This window comes from Anser anser, assembly GCF_964211835.1.
Source record: "Anser anser genome assembly, chromosome: Z".
In the NCBI taxonomy this organism is placed as follows: domain Eukaryota; kingdom Metazoa; phylum Chordata; class Aves; order Anseriformes; family Anatidae; genus Anser; species Anser anser.
The window spans coordinates 17,636,606-17,646,595 of NC_139723.1; the positions used below are offsets into that span (position 1 = coordinate 17,636,606).

A 9,990-nucleotide genomic window follows, 5' to 3' on the forward strand; every position below is an offset into this window, starting at 1 on the left:
CAATGTTTGGTAACTACAACATTCAGATTTTAAAAATAAACAAATAGGCCAATCTAGTCTGCATCTATCAGCACAAGATTTTTTAGGACATTTTTTTTTAGCAGTCCAGGTGCTCAACCCTAGGGTAACTCACTAGTAATTGCTACTCCAGCACATGTGTCAATCATTCTGCAGCTGAAGCTGGGAGAAACCCCCCCTCATCTGCTACAGCCCCATCAAGAACATGGTACTTTCCAGACTTCCTCCAAAGGCAGAATCTTAAATCATTAATAGTAAGAAAAATCTACCTTGAGGTCACCACTGCCTCTCAAGTATTTTTCTGCGCTGCAGGGTGAAAGGAGAAGCATCCATACCACAAAGATTATTGCCTATCTAGCACAGAGGGACTTATCAAAGAGAAATGAAAAAGATACAAAAAAAGAAAAGCAGGAAGAGTTGACATCTGCCTTGCAGCAACAGTGTTAAAGCCAGATGGGACTTTCATCTGAAATATTGAGACAGTGCACTGGTAAACGCGGAAAGAGCAGACTGCACCAGGAACCTTGTGTCCTCAACTGCTCAAGTAAGAAAATGTTCATCAGAGCACTGGCAGGCAATAGGTAGCTTGGTTAGGGTTTGCTGTTAGGAATGAGAAGAAACAAAGCAGAATCTCATATAAAAGCAGCAATAGCTACATATTTCAAAAGCAAGAAAGTTATTATCACATTTGCACATCAGGCAATGCAAACAGCAGTTTGTTCGTGAATTTTAACTCTGTTCCACCAAGCAAGCTCAGGCCCAGCCTGTGCTCAGACTGGAAACATCAGGAGAAACCAGTGGAGAGGAGCATCTTAGTGCACATTTGCAGTGAAGAGTCTTCCTAGTCATCATTGTCTTGACTATTGGGTTTTTATACAGCTGTATCACTTGATGATCGGTCTCCACAGCTCCACAGCTGCTCTGACACTATTTGTCAGACTGGTGATAGGGCAAGTAATGTTTTTTAAAATACCTGACCACTCAAGTCACGTTCTGGAATATATTTATATGGTAAAATATAACTTTTGTTTCCTTAGCACTGTGGAACAAAATAACGTTGACAGGGTGAATGACAAACGTTGGTAAATCATATAGTTTGTCTTTTAAATACATTTCCATTCAGAGGTTCATAAAATTAAGCTATTTCATTGCTAGCTCTGCGCAGAAAAGTGCACTTCTGAAGGCACAAACCTGCTTTCAACCTCAGACAAGGCTTCCATGTGGTGAATTCTCATGGTTTTATTCCAAGTTGATAAGATCCATTTAGGAGACTGATTATGAGAAAACCACTAGACTTTGTACTCAAATGAAAAGCAAGTATTTCTCAGAAGAAACCTCCCTTCAGAAGCAAGGACAGTTCAAACATCTGGTGTAGGTATTCCAAAGAAAAATCTGAATTTTTTGGCCAGCTGTGTTTCCCTGCTCAAAATGGTGAGAAATACCTGAGTAGTGACCAATGATTAGTTAATGTCTTGGAGCAAGCATTTCTCTTCAGAAGGACTGTAAAAGCACTCACAGCCTTTTGTTCCCTATGTTTTATTTCTCTGAAGCGCTAAGTCTCTCATTTGACTACAAAGTTTTCTTGGAGATCCCAGAGTTCAGTTATCCGTGACCTTACTTAGCTTTCTAAGCAGAGAATTTCTTTGTTTGTATCCTCCAAGTCCCAGGAAGTGCTGTGTAGAAATATAACAAGTTGAGGCCATTAAATTCAGTTACAAAACTAACATTACTAATGACAGATTTGACCAACTATTTATTTGACAGCAAAAGCACAAAACATGACCAAAAGATTTGGGAAAGGTTTTTGTACACAAAACCTCTCAGTTAGCATCACAAAGAGCTCTCTAATTACAATTCCAATTCATACTGTTATTATGATTATGCTTAACAGTTAAAGGAGGTTTTCACAACAGTAATTTACTGTTATTTTATAAGTAAAGAAGTAAAATAATTTTACAGTAAACAGAAACAAATCACATCTAACTCAAATTAAGGACTAAATTAGAACAATCTGGTGCCAAAAATTTCATCAAATTTATGTGGTTTTCAGAGCAACATAGGTGATATAGACACACTATCTTTAACTAAAAAATTCACTGAATAACTTCATTATTTCTAGTGAAAAAAATGCATCTAGATAGCTTTGAAAAATCACTATTTGGTGTAATCCGGAAGTCAGAACTGAGCCACTTTGATATGTGCTGCATAAAGAAATTTACTGCTTCAAATTATAATAGAGAGTAAAAACTTAATGGAACAGCAAAGGCAGCCTTACTATGGATCTGTTAACGTCCATTTCCGATACAGTGCTTTCTAAAAGACAAACAAAAGATATGTCACTGACTGAGTATTACTATTAATCAAAAAGAGAAAACACTTACTGACATGCAGGGTAAATGCAGCCACAAGTAACAGAAACATACAAGAGCAGAAACCACTAACATATTGGCATAATGTTGACTTGTTTGTCATCATTGGGTTTGTTAAATAACAGGAGAGAAAACGTGCCAAAAAAATACTGTATGTATAGGTGGTTTTATGTAAGTGATTTATTTTAAACTAATTTAGCCTGACATTAAAAACATTAAGCCTCTTCTGTTGGCCCTAAGCCTTTCTTTGTCCTTCTGAAGTCGTCAAGGATTGAAGGTGTACAACATCCAGCTGAAATGCAGCTATTATCTTTCAGCACTGGATATAACTTCACAGATTGTGTGATGAAAGCTTTTCCCAGTTGTCCATGAAATGCTATTAATAACTGAAAGAAGGTCATGACGGTTGTGTCTCTGTGGAGTGTATTTTCATTTCAAGTGGTGCTTAAATTTTATTCATTTCCACAGAGAAACACAAGTGCCAAGCTCATAAGAACAATATTGGGAAACAAGATGACACCTTTATTAAATTGTGGGTCTGATCCTGATTTTGAAATCTGTGGATTTCTTTGTACTTGAAAACAAAGTAGCTGCAAATAAGGCTGCTCTCTCAAAGTGTCCCAAGACAAAATTTTCAGTTGGATAACACACATCCAGCTGAATCCACTGCCCCACAACAAACTGTCTGAGCTGAACCAGGTCTTTCAGAGAAAGAAACAAATCTGGGGACTAAAACAACATCAAGAATAAGTTCATTCTCGAGTCATTTGTATTAGTAAGAAAATGTATTACTGTTGCGTCAGTGGGAACAAAACCATCCACATTCTCTAAGTAATTTGCATCCCCTAAAAGTGGTATCTGCAACACTCTTAAAACAGAGACGAATTATGTAGTCTTTGTGAGAATATTCCTTATCGTGCATTGGCTGTTCTACGCAGTCCATGAATAAGTGGCTACACGGAAAAGGTATGCAGAACTTGATCTATTTCTCCAATGTTGGAATCTTTCAGACACTACTAATAACACCCATAAGAATATTTCCTATGGTATAGGACATCAACAATAAGCTTAGATCTCTGATAAGCTTGCCTCTAAAGAAAGCAGCACAGAAGCAGAAAACCTCAAACTGAAAATCCCTCTGATAATGAATTATCACATATGCAATGTTTATTCTTATGAAGGGCAAATACACCCGCAGATATGCAGATAAATCTTTTCTGGAAGATTCTAAGCATAAACCTGATATATTAAACTAATCATGTCTAAGCAAGCCTTTTTTCATGGCTACCATAAATGAAAGAGTGATAACGTCTTTAAACAGAATTTAAACAACTTGGAATCATACTCACTACCCTAAAAAGCAACCAAATCTGGACTATAAAAGCAAAACATGGCAGCAAGTTAAAGTTAGGGTACTGTGCTTTCTGTAATAAGAAAGAGTGTGCTGTGACCCTTTTATAATACAAAACCAAGATAAATATATATATCACTTTATATAATTTATTTAATACAAAAATAAGGTAAAAGGGAGAAACCAGTCTTCCTACTGATTGAATGTTTTATAGAAAAAGAGAACCAAATTGGTTGTAAGCATGACTGGTACGTAAACAAGCTGTAAATATGTTTTAAAGATATCCCTCCGGAAAACTTGTTCCCCTGTAAAAGACTTTGTTCATTACCATTAATTATGCTTGCTACTTCACTAGAAGAAAATGTAAGTGAAATTATTTATTCGTAACCATCAGAAAGGGCTAACCAGAAAGAGCTAAAAATCCTGAGTGAGGAGACTACATTCCCCCCACAGAGAAATGTGAACACAGAGCCATGTGCACTGCCACCACCAGAAGCCACCCCAGAGGGCTTGGCTGTGTGTGCTGTTTTGGAAGCACGAGTAAGAGCTTGCCTACATGGCGAACCTATTGCAAAATAAAGTAGGGCACACTCTGCACGTACTGAATTGTTGATTCCCTAACAGTTTGCCACCCAGGCCCTCGTACTCTAGAGCAGGTCTCAGAAAGGATTCTCTCAGCCCACTCTTCAAGTGGGCTTACACCAGTAGACAGATTCCACTAACACTCTAGAGCCATCACCAAGGAGAGCACTGAAGAACCGAGCTCCCTTGTATGCAGCACACCTGCTGCTAAATGCAGGAGTCCTGTTCAAGCCCAGGCTGCCCTGTTTCAATCCTTTCTCTTTCTTCTTGGCTTTGCACTTCAAAACTTGTTTGAACTTCTTAATACACACTTACGATTGCATAAGGAGAAAGGCTTGAAGGCTTTTTCTCCCTGGTTTTGAAGGAACTCATATCTGATCTTTGTCCATCTGCTCACTGAGCCTTATAAGCTGACAACAGGCAAAGCACAGAAAAACAAGAGCAAGAGAAACTACTGGAATGCACACAGTGGTTTTTCAAGATCTCTTTAAATGAGAATTGTTACAGAAAATGGATCAATTTCATCACTTATTCTCCACTTCTGTCACTGACTGTCTTCGGATTGCAGAAAAGACTGGAAAATACAGGGGGAGGACCCAGGGTAACATTGCTCAGGTCTGCATCTCCAAAACTACAAAAAATCTCATTTTCTTATTACATTCTGCATCTTGTTGTAAGTTGCAAGCCTAGAAATACGTTAATGTCATAGGATCGTAGAATGGTTTGGGTTGAAAAGGACCTTAGAGACCATCTAATTCCACCCCCCCTGCCATGGGCAGGGACACCTCCCACTAGATCAGATTAAAAAATAAATAATCAAAATTCAATCACAGACATAGGGAATTTATTGCAAACCTTGATCTTATTCAAAAATCATTCAGCAACTGCTTATCAAACCAAGCTGTTAAAACAAAATATAATAGAAAATTGCAAATGAATTCCTTCTTTTAATTTATTCTTTCTAATCTGCAACTCATTACACTTTAAATGCTAGTGGTAATACAAAATTGTGTTTACTTTTCATTCTGATCTCTAATAAAGGGAGATATGGAACATTTTGAAGACAAAACTGTGAGCAAATCAACATTAGACATTTCCAGCAGTGCTTTAAAATAAGACGAAAAAATCAGGTGGAAGAAGGCATACTTGAGTATTTAGTGAACTCCAACCAAAACAATATAATAGGGGTCATGAAGAAGAACTATGAACAATTAGTATCAGAGTTAATGATTGGTAAAAGAGGTAGGAAGATGAAGTAAGACAGAAAAGTCAGGTTACTTGGAGACTTTAACAGAGAATGTGTCACAGGAACCACAAGAAATTGTTAGGATAATGTTAAGAACGTGTTTGTATATTAATATTGGCTTTCATATTTTCTTAATATCAGCTTTCGGATAATACTTTTGGCTACTTTCCTTTGAAATCATTTCACCTAGATTGTACAGGCTTTGTTATTAAACAAATTAATCTGCTGTTTTACACAGACTTTTTTCTATTTATTAATACAAAACAAACCCTGACTCTGATTTCTCAGCAGAACTATGTTAAGATTAAACAGTGCTCATGATGGATCAGTGTAATTGTCCTTGGACACCTACTAAAGCAAGAACAGCAAATAAAAACTACAGTACTTCTCTGAAAAGAAAACCTCACTACTTCAGTTCTGCTTCTTTAAGAGAAATCTGAGACTTTATGTGGACTCCTTTCATATGCATTTAAATTAATTAAGCTTTAGCAGGTCTGTGGCAACAAATATACAGGATACAGTCAGACTCCAGAGTTTTCTCAAAGGTCCACACATTTAATTAACTAGAAAAAACTGTGAACATCTTAAGCAAGACTCCTTCAGTTCCTACAGGTATGACAAAACATGGAAAGATCAGGCCACCAGAAATGCTGTGGGCCACCTTCCAAGATTTACAAACAAAAATTATTCATAAAGTAAAGGTTCAGTACAACCATTTTGCATTCATATATATAGCATATTCCAATGTTTTCTCCAAATGATTTGTGAAGTCCTGCTGCACAGTTATAACTACCATGAAATGAAAGTAAAACAAAATATTTTCTACTTTACAAAATGTATCTATCTAAATATCTACAATATACTCATAAATGAGATACATCTTGACTATTACTGAATCAGATTCTTTGTTGTATTCCTAACTGACATCCACTTTTGTATCACACCTCTGCCACCAGTTGAAACACTTCCCAAAATCAGGCTGGCTGATGTTTGTGCATCTGATTTTCATCCAGTATGTAACTTTGTAAAAGGACTCCACAGTAAATATGTTTTTACTTATTTATTTATTTATTATTTCTTCAGTACTACAGTTGAGAATCCATAGCTGTGTAAGACAAAGAATGGACAACAAAGAATAGGGACAAAAGGATGTCAACAAAGAGTATTTCAGAATGACCTGATAACTCAATCAGTTGAAACAGTCTCTAGATTTCACAAGGAAAATTGCTTAAGAAACTGGATACACTTTATCCAGGTACAAGTGATGCTGGGGCACTCCAAACACGACAAGCAGTTTTGCTTTCCTTACAGCTTTTGTTTTAAAAACAAAAACAAAACCAATAAAAAAGCAAGAGGTGCACATGCGGCACGCTAACAATTATTTCTACCACCATACTTGGGAGCGGTTACAATCCTACAGATGCAATCACTCCATTCAGCGATACAAGCTCTCTGAATGTTTATTTTGGCACTTACCTGTGGAAGCTGCATTGACAGTGAAAAACTCACACAATGGGTGTGGACATCATGAGATCCATAGATGCCTGCTAAAAGATATTGCAAAATGCTATTGTCTGTCTTTTAAAGCCATGTTGGAGACTATGGGAAAGTGGTTAGAATTTTGATTAATTTCATTTATCTGTAAAATTTAAATCTGGTAGGTTTCAATATGATTGAAAATTCTGCTTAACAGATGTTACTATTATGGAAAAGGAACCTTCTCCAAAAAGTTATAAAGGTAGCAGCATTTTCAGGAGAGTTCAGGCAGTATGCAGCTACTCTATGTTGTTATACAGAAGCCTGTCATGAAAACCTAGAGAACCAGTCAGCTCCAGTGTACAGCTAGTCCTTGAGATTAGGCACTAACTCAGGTCTCTGAAGCTGTATTTTTCAATTTAGTGTTGATATGCCCAGCTAATTGATTCCATCTCTCAGAGTAATTAATTGCCAACAGTGCTGTGCCCCACGGAGGTAGCTCTGTGGCTGGTGGGTTCTGAAACACGCTCATTCACTGCCATGTGGAGGATCTTTGCATAAAATACAATTTTAATGCACTGTTTAAGTGTGTCCACAGTTCTCAAAGGAGACCAAGATCAGTTGCATTGGACAGGGTTTGTGCATCCACATCCCTTAAAACATTTGCATACCAGCGTCAGTAACAGAATGAAACTCAGCAGACTGCAAACCCTTCTCTCCAACAGCTGCGCAAATATTCATGCAGTGGCCTGCACTGGGCTCTGTGCTGCAGCACTGACTTTGCCCGCAGCATCCAGTTAGGAAGCTTAACTCAGGTGTGTCCACCGGAGCTGCAGCAACCACAGTGTAAACACACCCACTAGCCTGTCTAAAAACTCCACTTTCACTGCAGTAATTGACAAGTTTAATTTGAAACAAACTGAATTGCACACTGACGCATCTGGATAACTGTGTTTATGATAAGCTCTGCAGTTCTCTTACAGATGCTTGTTGCAACTGCTTTCTGCAAGCATATGCACATAACATTCAGGCCCTGCCTTTTCTTCTAAACTTTTGAAACAGTGGCAGTTTGTTAAGGAGATATTGTAAAAACTGCTTAAGAGTTTTCCAAACATCTGCTTTCTTTAAGACTCTACATTGAAAAGAAAAGTCACAACGTTAACACAAATTGTCTTATAAATGGAGTCCTTCTTCCCCATGGAGGTTGTATCATTGAAAAAAAAGTATTAAAAAATTACCTTCAGATATAACTGTAAAAACTCTCCCACTAGAATTTAATAATAATAATAAAAATAAAATATTATTCTGCTCATTCTCATTAAGCCATTTTATGTTTTTCTTAAAGTATGGATTCTTTTTTGATCTTTCTGATCCAGAAAATATATATGCATATGGCTAGCTATAGGTATGTGTATAGTATGCTATATCCAATTAAATTAAATGTATGCAATAGTAAAATTGAAATACAGTATCCATAAACAGAATTTTAGAATAATATGAATAGACACAGCAGGACTTGTTCTGTTCTTCCTGACCATTCAGATGGAGGATACTATTAAGGAATCAAATTAAAGAAAACAAACAAACCCAAACAAAACATTTTTTTGTGCACCAGACATTTCTATTTCATGCAGTGTAAAGTTATGGAAAGGTCTTTTTCTGATATTGTGTGCTTTTGTGCTTTTAGGTCTCTCATTTAGAAATCTCATATTAGAGTTCAAATGTGTAACTGAACCACTGCAGAGTAATAAACTCCACAGTCTTTGGCAAAGTCTTAAATCTCTGAAGAGGCATAATACATGCATAGAAATAATCTATCAGAACTAGCAAAGGTCTGCTGACTCAGATGCCAAACAGATTTTAGGGCAAGAAGAAGACATGCATATAAACAAAAAAGAAAGAAGGAGACAGTTGGTTTACTTATTTCAGGAAAATGAATGAAAAACAAGATGAACTTGTTTTCTAACTTCTTGCTTTTATAAGGATATGCTATTCTGATACTGTACTCTTATTGAAGTTATGAAAAATTAGAGTGAAAACAAGATTAAATCACACCCAATACCATGCCTTTGTAGGGCTTACACAAGGCACCTCCTCATTCTGATGCCAGTTCTCCAATTCTTGAAGCAACAACAAGGTTTTATCCAATGTTTTATTTATTTATTTATTTTAATGCTACACACAACAAATTTTAAATAATACACCATGAGGAAGCCAATAAATTAACATAAACAACTGATGTTTAGTTGCAGGTCCATTGTCACCATGGCGCAAGACAGGTTACTGCAGGAGTAAGCACACTCGTACAGCTGATTTTGGTAGTTTGTACTGCGATGTCTCCACAGCAAATTGCTGAGAGAAGTTCCTCAGCCTCTTCAAGAAGTCTCATACCTACTTGCATAGACCTTAAGCTGTTTCCAGACATGGCCTTCTCCCCTTTTTGTACAAATACAGATTCACAGAGTAATTCAAATTGGCAGGGATGCCTGGAAACATCTGCCACAGCACCCCACCCAAAGTGCCACCTGAGATCTGGCTGTTCACATACAAGCAGCACGAATAAACCTGAGGAACTCCCTGGCACCAACAGTAAAATTTAAATCTGAAGTGCCAATTGTCCAAATTAAAACTCTACCTATGTGACCTAAAATCTCATTTCAGTCAGCAGCACTCCCAACATCGTATTCAGCTCTTCAACTTAATTCAGTGTCCTTATCAAAAATACATAAGATACGGTAGGAATCAATCACTTACTTACAAATAGAGAGTTATAAGGAGAAAATTTAAAGGTGGCAAAGAAAAGACGCGGAAATCCTAGCTCAAACATGCAATCCTAACTGCTGTGTCTTTTCTTTTGCTATTTGTTGGCTACTATACTAATAAAACTGTCCAAGATTGCTCTAAGTGAGATAGGACAACCTGAGCTCTCAAACAACACCAGCTCCCTG

General features: G+C 37.0%; 1 protein-coding gene across 1 annotated transcript in view; it reads right to left on the bottom strand.

Annotated features, from left to right (window-relative positions):
- Positions 1-946: 946 nt before the first annotated feature.
- Positions 947-9,990, bottom strand: part of LOC310888990 (uncharacterized protein) — a gene marked incomplete at its 5' end in the record, with an annotated part of 49,120 nt that continues 40,076 nt past the window's right edge. Inside the window, 3 exons of the mRNA XM_083815943.1 lie at positions 947-1,691; positions 2,294-2,331; positions 7,043-7,113. The remainder of the gene's footprint in view (positions 1,692-2,293; positions 2,332-7,042; positions 7,114-9,990) is intronic.